This window comes from Prionailurus bengalensis, chromosome C1, assembly GCF_016509475.1.
Source record: "Prionailurus bengalensis isolate Pbe53 chromosome C1, Fcat_Pben_1.1_paternal_pri, whole genome shotgun sequence".
NCBI classification, from domain to species: Eukaryota; Metazoa; Chordata; class Mammalia; order Carnivora; family Felidae; genus Prionailurus; species Prionailurus bengalensis.
In genome coordinates, this window is record NC_057345.1 from 182,909,339 (window position 1) to 182,918,537 (window position 9,199).

Sequence of the window (9,199 nt, forward strand, 5' to 3'; positions counted from 1 at the left end):
CTGCTACCTCTTCAACTTGACCATGTTGAGACGATAACTTCTTCATCTGAAGCTGTTAGTGCATTCTCTGAAATAGAGTACCCCACCATTTTGCTCTATTATTTTACCAACTCTAGTCCTCATCTGACCTCGAAGAAGCCTGTTCCAGAAGAATTACTGCTTCCCACAAACCCAAAGAATTCTCTTGTCGAACACTCAGGTTCTGGGCAAAGACACACCTTTAAGGCGAAGGATGACTTCTGCTTTGGTAGCCCTCCTCTCTCAGCTTCCCTAGATGGACTGGCCTGAAGAAGAAAAGCAAAGAGAAAAAGAAAAATGGTTGGCTTTAACACAATGATATACCAAAGGCAATTTATGAATCCTGTTCATTTTAATAGTCAGAACTCTGAATGTGATTATAAAGTGGCACCAGGACCCACCTTCGTTGTGACATAGACAGATGTTACCTTTCCCCTTTAGTTGTGCCCTTTAATATCTTTACCTTGCATAGCGCTTCACAGTTTGCAAGTCTTTTATTACACATACACTGTCACCTTGTTAGGTAAACCGGGCGAGCGTTATTACTCCATGTTTTACACGTGATCACTGATATTCAGGTGAGTGAAGTGACTCCATGTCTGCAGAGCAGGTGAGCAGCACAGCCGACTATGCATTTAGTAGTTGTTTTACCATCACTATGGCAATCACAGCTGCACCAATCCCCAGAGCTCTCTTGTTAATCTCTGCCTCCTTATCAAAGTCTAGCCCCTGTGCCTCCTTCACAATAAAGTATGAGTGACTGGATCTTCCCAGGAGTGTCTGCACTTTAATATCAAATGAAGGAAATCCAAAGAATAAAATGTCAGGCATTAGCAATTAAGTGAGGAAGAAATGGGAAGCAGGGGGGCATAGGATGCATGAGGTCTTCTCCTATGATGATACTTGGAAGGTTCTTCCAAATATATAGAAAGGTTAAACTCAGTGCCAGATTCTCATGAAAGTTAAACATAAAGTGGCTTCAGACTTATCTCAAGTCATCCCCAAAACGAAGTCAACACGTAGAGAAGGGAAGGTGGGAAGTTTAAAAATAATTAGAGTGCTTTTTTGCAATGGGTTTGCCACAGCACAGGGGTCATGAAAACCACCACTAAACACAAACCAAAATGGGAAAGGAAAAGACTCATATCAACATTGCTGTCATTGGGCATTTAGATTTGGGCAAGTCTACCACTTCTGGTCATCTGATCTATAAATGTGGTGGGATCAAGAAAAAGGGGGGAACTATCAAAAAATTTGAAGAGGCTGCTGAGATGGGCAAGGGCTTCTTCAAGTATGCTAGGTGTTGGGTAAACTGAAAGCTGAACGGGAACATGGTATCACCACTGATACCTCCCTACGGAAATTCAAGACCAGCAAGTATTATGTGAGCATCATTGATGCCTGAGAACACATAGACTTTATCAAAAACATTATCACAGGCACATCCCAGGCTGATTGTGCTGTTCTGACTGTTGCTGCTGGTGTTGGTGAATTGGAAGCATGCGTCTCAAGAATGGGCAGACTGTGAGCCCATGATGGGGCCGTGTTGGGGCCCCGCTTACACACTGGATGTAAAACAACTTCCTTTGGTGTTAACAAAATGGATTCCACTGAGCCACCTCACAGCCAGAAAATATATAAGGAAATCAAAGAAAGTGGGACGCCTGGGTATCTCTGTCGGTTAAGCGTCTGACTTTGACTCAGGTCATGATGTCATGGTTCATGAGTTTGAGCCCCGCTTCGGGCTCTGTGCTGACAGCTCAGAGCCTGGAACCTGCTTCAGACTGTGTCTCCCTCTCTCTCTGCCCCTCCCTCTCTCTGTCTCTCTCTTTCTCTCTGTCTCTCTCTCAAAACTAAATAATTAAAAGATTTTTAAAAAAAGAAAGTAAGTATCTACATGAAGAAAATCAGCTACAACCCCTACACAGTAGAATCTGTGCCAGTTTCTGGTTGGAACGGTGACAACATTCCAACTTAGCACAAGCCAAGTGCTAACATGCCTTCGTTCAAGGGATGGAAAGTCACTAGTAAAGATGGCAATGCAAGTGGACCACACTGCTTGAAGCTCTGGATTGTATTCTGCCACCAACTCACCCAAATGACAAGCCCTTGCATCTGCCTCTCCAGAAGGTCTACAAAATTGGTGATATTGGTACTGTCCCTGTGGGTCAAGTGGAGACTGGTGTTCTTAAATCTGGCATGGTGGTCACCTTTGGTCCAGTCACTGTTACAACTAACATAAAGTCTGTTGAAATGCACCATGAAGCTTTGAGTAAGGCTCTTCGTGGGGACAATGTGGGCTTCAATGCCAAAAACATACCTGCCAAAGACATTCATTGTGGCAATGTGGCTGGTGACAGCAAAAATGACCCACCAGTAGAAGCACCTGGCCTCACAACACAGGTGATTATCCTGACCCATCCACGCCAAATCAGTGCTGGATATGCACCTGTGCTGAACGGTCACACACAGCTCACATTGCCTGCAGGTTCACTGAGCTGAAGGAGAAGACTGATTGTCATTCTGGAAAACAGCTGGAAGGTGATCCCAAGTTCTTGAAATGTGGTGGTGCTGCAATCATTGATATGGTTCCTGGCAAGCCTATGAGTGTTGAGAGCTCCTTTGACTATCCTCCCCTGGCCCGTTTTGCTGTTCTTGACATGAGACATATGGTTACTTATGGGTGCCAACAAAACAGTGGACAAGAAGGCAGCTGGAGCTGGCAAGGTCACCAAATCTGCCCAGAAAGATCAGAGGGCTAAATGAATATTATCCGTAATACTTGCAACCCCAGTCTTAATGAGTGGTGGAAGGACAGTCCCAGAACTGTTTGTATTAACTGGCCATTTAAGTGTGATGTAAAAGACTGGTTAATGACAACAATGTATCATAAAACCTTTAGAAAAAAAAAGGAGAAATTTTTTGAAGTGTATTTATTCTGAAAGAGAAAGAGAGAGAGCAGGAGTGGGGAAGAGGCAAAGAGACAGGGAGGGAGAGGATCCCAAGTAGGCTCTGCACTGTTAGCACAGAGCTCTATGCCCGGCTCAAACTTCTAAACTGTGAGATCATGACCTGAGCCAAAATCAAGAGTCTGACGCTTAACCAACTGACCCATCTATATACCCTGGAAAGGAGAACAGGGATTCTCTATCTCCCTCTCTCTCTGCCCCTACCTCACTCGTGTGCACATTCTCTCTCTCTCTCTTTCTCTCTCTCTGTCTCAAAATAAATAAATAAGCATTTTAAAAAAGAATTAGAGCAAGAAACTTAGGAAGAGAGAACAAAATGCCATGTGCCAAGAGATGAAAATGATTTAGATAACTACAATTCTCAAGTTGATGTATTAAATCTGATGTATAACAGTCCGTCAAGAAATGGAGAAGCTGAAAATATGGCCTTCTCTCCCAAATGATTGAATAACAGTTATTTTTATGCTTTTTTTTCTTTCTTGCTCATTAGAATAAATTGCCCTGTCCTGAACTCAGTAAGACCTATTAAGCCCCTATTAAAGAAATGTAATCATCTTTGAGACCAAAATAGTCACTGAAAATAGCATGCAAGTTCCTGCCTATCTCTTTCTTTTCCCTATAGCGTTTTTCCACTTATTTTTTGTCCTCCTGTTATCTCTTGACCTGTTTTATGCTATCAGCTTCTCAAATGTCTTTTAATAACATATAGAAAAGTATGCACTTTATGTTTCCCTTTGGGAAACCTCAGGCCACCAAAAAACCTTAAAGTAAATTAGTCTGATAAAATTATACTGAAACCTTCTTTGCAGCAGTGCTGGGATCTTACATGGTTTCTTGTTTAAAAGCGAAACATAACAGCATCTTTTTTGTGTCATTACAAAGGTGAAGGGGGGGGGTCACCCAGCTGGCTCAGTCAGTAGAGCACACAACTTTTGAATTTGGGGCTGTGAGTTTGAGCACCATGTTGAGTGTAGAGATAACCTAAAAAAATATTAAAAAAAAGAAAAGGTGGTGATTCCATGAAATGAAACAATATCCATACCATAGGAGTCCCAGAAGAAGAAGAATGGGAAAAAGGGGCAGAAGCTTTATTTGAACAAATTATAGCTGAGAATTTCTGTAATCTGGGGAAGGAAAGAGCAATTCAAGTCCAAGAGGCACAGAGAACTCCCCTCAAAATCAACAAAAACAGGTTAACACCATGACATATCATAGTGAACCTTGCAAAATACAAAGATAAAGAGAATTGTGAGAGCAGCCAGGGACAAAGAGCCCTTAACCTACAAGGGTAGACACATGAGGTTAGCAGCAGACCTGTCCACTGAAACTTGGCCAGAAGGGAGTGGCAAGAAATATTCAATGTGCTGAGTAGGAAAATATGCAGCCAAGAATTCTTTGTCCAGAAAGGCTGTCATTCAGAATAGAAGGAGAGAAAAAGACTTTCCCAAATAGACAAAAACTAAAGGAGTTTATGACCACTAAACTAGCCCTGCAAGACATTTTAAGGGAGATTCTCTGAGTGGAGGGAAAAAAGAAGACCAAAGCAAGAAAGATTACAAAGGATCAGAGAACATCACCAGAAACACCAACTCTATAAGTAACACAATGGCACTAAATTCATATCTTTCAATAATCACTCTGAATGTATATGAACTGAATTCTCCCATCAAAAGACATAGGCTATCAAAATGGGTAAAAAAAAATAACAAGATCCATTTATATGCTGCCTACAAGAGACTCATTTTAGACCTAAAGACACCTTCAAATTGAAAGTGAGGGGATGGAGAACCATCTATCATGCTAATGGATGTCAAAAGAAAGCCAGAGTAGCTGTACTTATATCAGACAAAGTAGATTTTAAAACAAAGACTGTAACAAGAGATGAAGGGCATTCTATCATATTTAAGGGATCTATCCACCAGGAAGATCTAACAATTGTAAATATCTATGCCCCCAATTGTAAGAACCCAAATGTATAAATCAATTAATAACAAACATAAAGAAACTCATTGATAATAATACCATAATGGTAGGAGACTTTAATACCCCACTACAACAATGGACAGATCATCTAAGCAGAAAATCAACAAGGAAACAATGGCTTTGAATGGCACACTAGACCAGATGGACTTAACAGATACATTTAGAACATTTCATCCTAAAGCAGCAGAATAGACATTCTTCTCCAGTGTACATGGATCATTCTCCAGAACAGATCACACACTGGAACACAAATCAGCCCCCAACACCTACCAAAGATGAATATTTTCAGGTCACAATACTATGAAACTTGAAATCAACCACAAGAAAAATTTTGGAATTCCCTCAAATACATGGAGGTTAAGAACATCCTACTAAAGAAAGAATGGGTTAAACAGTAAATTAAAGAAGAAATATAAAAATACGTGGAAGCAAATGAAAATGAAAACACAACAGTCAAAAACCTTTGGGATGCAGCAAAGGCAGTCCTAAGAGGAAAGTACATTGCAATTCAAACCTATCTCAAGAAGGAAGAAAGGTCCCAAATATACAGCTTACAACTAAAGGAGCTAGAAAAGGAGCAACAAATAAAGCCTAAAGCCATCAGAAGAACAGATATAATAGAGACTGGAGCAGAAATAAATGATATAGAAACAACAATAACAATGACAACAACAAAAAATGGAAAAGATCAAAAAACTAAATGCTGATTCTTTGAAAGAATAAACAAATTAATAAACCCCTAGCCAGACTTCTCAAAAAAAAAGAGGGAGGACCCAACTAGATAAAACCATGAATAAAAGAGGAGAGATCACAACCAACACCACAGAAATACAAACAATTATAAGAGAATACTATGAAAAATTATATGCCGACAAACTGGGCAATATAGAATAAATGGAAAAATTCCTAGAAACTCATGCACTATCAAAACTGAAACATGAAGAAATAGAAAATTTGAACAGACACATAACCAGCAAAGAAATTGATTCAGTTATCAAAAATCTCCCAACAAACAAGGGTCTTGGGCCAGATGGATTCCCAGGGGAATTGTACCAGACATTTAAAGAAGAGTTAATATTTATTCTTCTCAAACAGTTTCAAAAAATAGAAATAGAAGGAAAGCTTCCAAACTTTTTCTGTGAAGCCACCATTACCGTGATTCCAATGCCAGACAAAGACCCCACTAAAAAGGAGCATTATAAGCCAATATCCCTGATAAACATGGATATGAAAATTCTCAACAAGATACTAGTAATTAGAATTCAACACTCTATTAAAAGAATTACTTGCCATGATCAAATGGGATTTACAGCTGGGCTGTAGGGCTAACTCAATATTCACAAATCAATCAACATGATACACCACATTAATAAAAGAAAGGATAAGAAACATATGATCCTCTCAATTGATGCAGGAAAAGCATTTGACAAAATGTAGCATCCTTTCTTGATAAAAACCCTCAAGAAAGTAGGGATGGAAGGAACATACCTCAATATCATATAGGTCATATATGAAAGACCCACAGCTAATCTCTTCAATGGGGAAAAACTGAGGGGTTTCTTCCTAAGGTTAGGAACATGACAGGGATGTCCACTCTCACCACTGTTGTTCAGCATAGTACTAGAAGTCCTAGCCTCAGAAATCACACAACAAAAAGAAATAAAAGTCATACAAATTGGCGAGGAAGAAGTCAAACTTTCAGTCTTCACAGGTTTTCTACATGGAAAACCCAAAAGACTCCAGCAAAAAACTCGTAGAACTGACACATGAATTCAGCAAAGTTGCAGGATATAAAATCAACATACAGAAATTGGTTGCATTTCTATACACCAATAACTAAACAGCAGAAAGAGAAATCAAGGAATCAATCCCATTTACAATTGCACCAAAACCCATAAAATACCTAGGAATAAACCTAACCAGAGGTAAACAATCTGTAAACTGAAAACCATAGAAAGCTTATGAAAGAAATTGAAGACACAAACAAATGGAAGAACATTCATGCTCATGAATTAGAAGAACAAATATTGTTAAAATGTCTATACTACCCAAAGCAATCTAGATATTTAATGCATCCCTATCAAATAATACCAGCATTCTTCACAGATCTAGAACAAACAATCCTGAAAATGTATGGAACCACAAAAGACCCCGAATAGCCAAAGTGATGTTGAAAAAGAAGACAAGAGCTGAAGACATAACAATTCCAGACTTCAAGCTGCATTACAAAGTTATAACCATCAAGACAGTATGGTACTGGCACAAAAAAAACACACACATAGATCAGTGGAACAGAAAAGAGAACCCAGAAATGGACCCACAAACGTATGGCTAACTAATATTCAACAAAGCAGGAAAGAGTATCCAATGGAAAAAAGACAGTCACTTCAGCAAATACTTCTGGGAAAACTGGACAGCAACGTGCAGAAGAGTAAACCTGGACCCCTTTCTTAAACCATACACAAAAATAAATTCAAAATGGATGAAAGACCTACATGTGAGACAGGAAACCATCAAAACCCTACAGGGGGAAACAGGCAGCAACTTCTTTGACCCCAGCCACAACTTCTCACTTGATATGTCTATGTCTCCAGAAGCAAGGGAATCAAAAGCAAAAATGAACTATTGGTACCTCATCAAGTCAAAAAGCTTCTGCACTGCAAAGGAAACAATCAACAAAACTAACAGGCAACCAACAGAAAGGGAGAAGGTACTTGCAAATGACACATCAGACATAGGGTTAATACCAAAAATTTATAAAAAACTTACCAAATTCTACACCCAAAAAACAAATAATCCAGTGAAGACATGAGCAGAAGACATGAATAGACACTTTTCCAAAGAAGACATCCAGATGGCTAAAGACCCATGAAAAGATGCTCAACATCACTCATAATCAGGGAAATACAAATCAAAACCACAATGAGATACCACCTCACACCTGTTAGAATGGCTAATATTAACAACTCAGACAACGGATGTCGGCAAAGATGCAGAGAAAGGGGAACTCTTTTGCACTGTCGGTGGGAATGCAAACTGGTGCAGCCACTCTGGAAAACAGTATGGAGTTTCCTCAAAAAATTAAAAATACAACTGCCCCATGACCCAGCAATTGTATTGCTAAGTATTTATCTAAATGATACCAAAATGCTGATTTGAAGGGGCACATGCACTCCAAATTATGGAGCAGCAGCAGCACTATCAACAATAGCCGGGGCGCCTGGGTGGCGCAGTCGGTTAAGCGTCCGACTTCAGCCAGGTCACGATCTCGCGGTCCGTGAGTTCGAGCCCCGCGTCAGGCTCTGGACTGATGGCTCGGAGCCTGGAGCCTGTTTCCGGTTCTGTGTCTCCCTCTCTCTCTGCCCCTCCCCCGTTCATGCTCTGTCTCTCTCTGTCCCAAAAATAAATAAACGTTGAAAAAAAAAAAACAATAGCCAAATTATGGAAAGAGACCAAATGTCCATCGACTGATGAATGGATAAAGAAGAGTGATATATATACATATATGTATATATATATGTATATATGTATATATATATATCATGGAATACTACTCGGTGATCCAAAAGAATGAAATCTTGACATTTGCAAGAACGTGGATGGAACTAGAGCATGTTGTGCTAATTGAAATAAGTCAGTCAGAAAAAGACAAATATCATGATTTCACTCATATGTGGAATTTAAGAAACACAACAGGTAAACATAGGGGAAGGGAAGGAAAAATAAGATAAAAGCAGAGAGAGAGGCAAACCATAAGAGACCATTAAATACAGGAAACAAACTGAGGGTTGCTGGAGGGGAAGTGGGTGGGAATGGGTTAAATGGGTGATGGGCATTAAGGAGGGCACTTGTTGGGATGAACACTGGGTGTTATATGTAACGAATCACTGGGTTCTATTCCTAAAATCAATACTACACTGTATGTTAACTAACTTGAATTTAAATAAATAAATTTAAATGAAAGAAATAAAGAAAGAAAGAAAGAAAGAAAGAAAGGGAGGGTAGGGATGAAGGGAGGGAGGCAGAAAGGGACTTTGGCAAATTATCTAGTTTGTTACAGGAATCTAAGAGATATTACATTAAAACCATCAAACAATAGTGCCTATCCTTCTTAATTATTCATGCATTTTCAATCTTCAGAATGTTCTCTTCTCAAATGAAAAAAATAATAATGGTGATTCTGGTTAACACACATATATGGGTAGATATTTAGTTATAAAATATGAGTT

At 39.4% G+C, this 9,199-nt stretch overlaps 1 pseudogene; it reads left to right on the forward strand.

Moving 5' to 3' along the window:
• The first annotated feature begins 1,142 nt into the window (after positions 1-1,142).
• Positions 1,143-2,805, forward strand: LOC122479709 (annotated as a pseudogene).
• Positions 2,806-9,199: the final 6,394 nt, after the last annotated feature.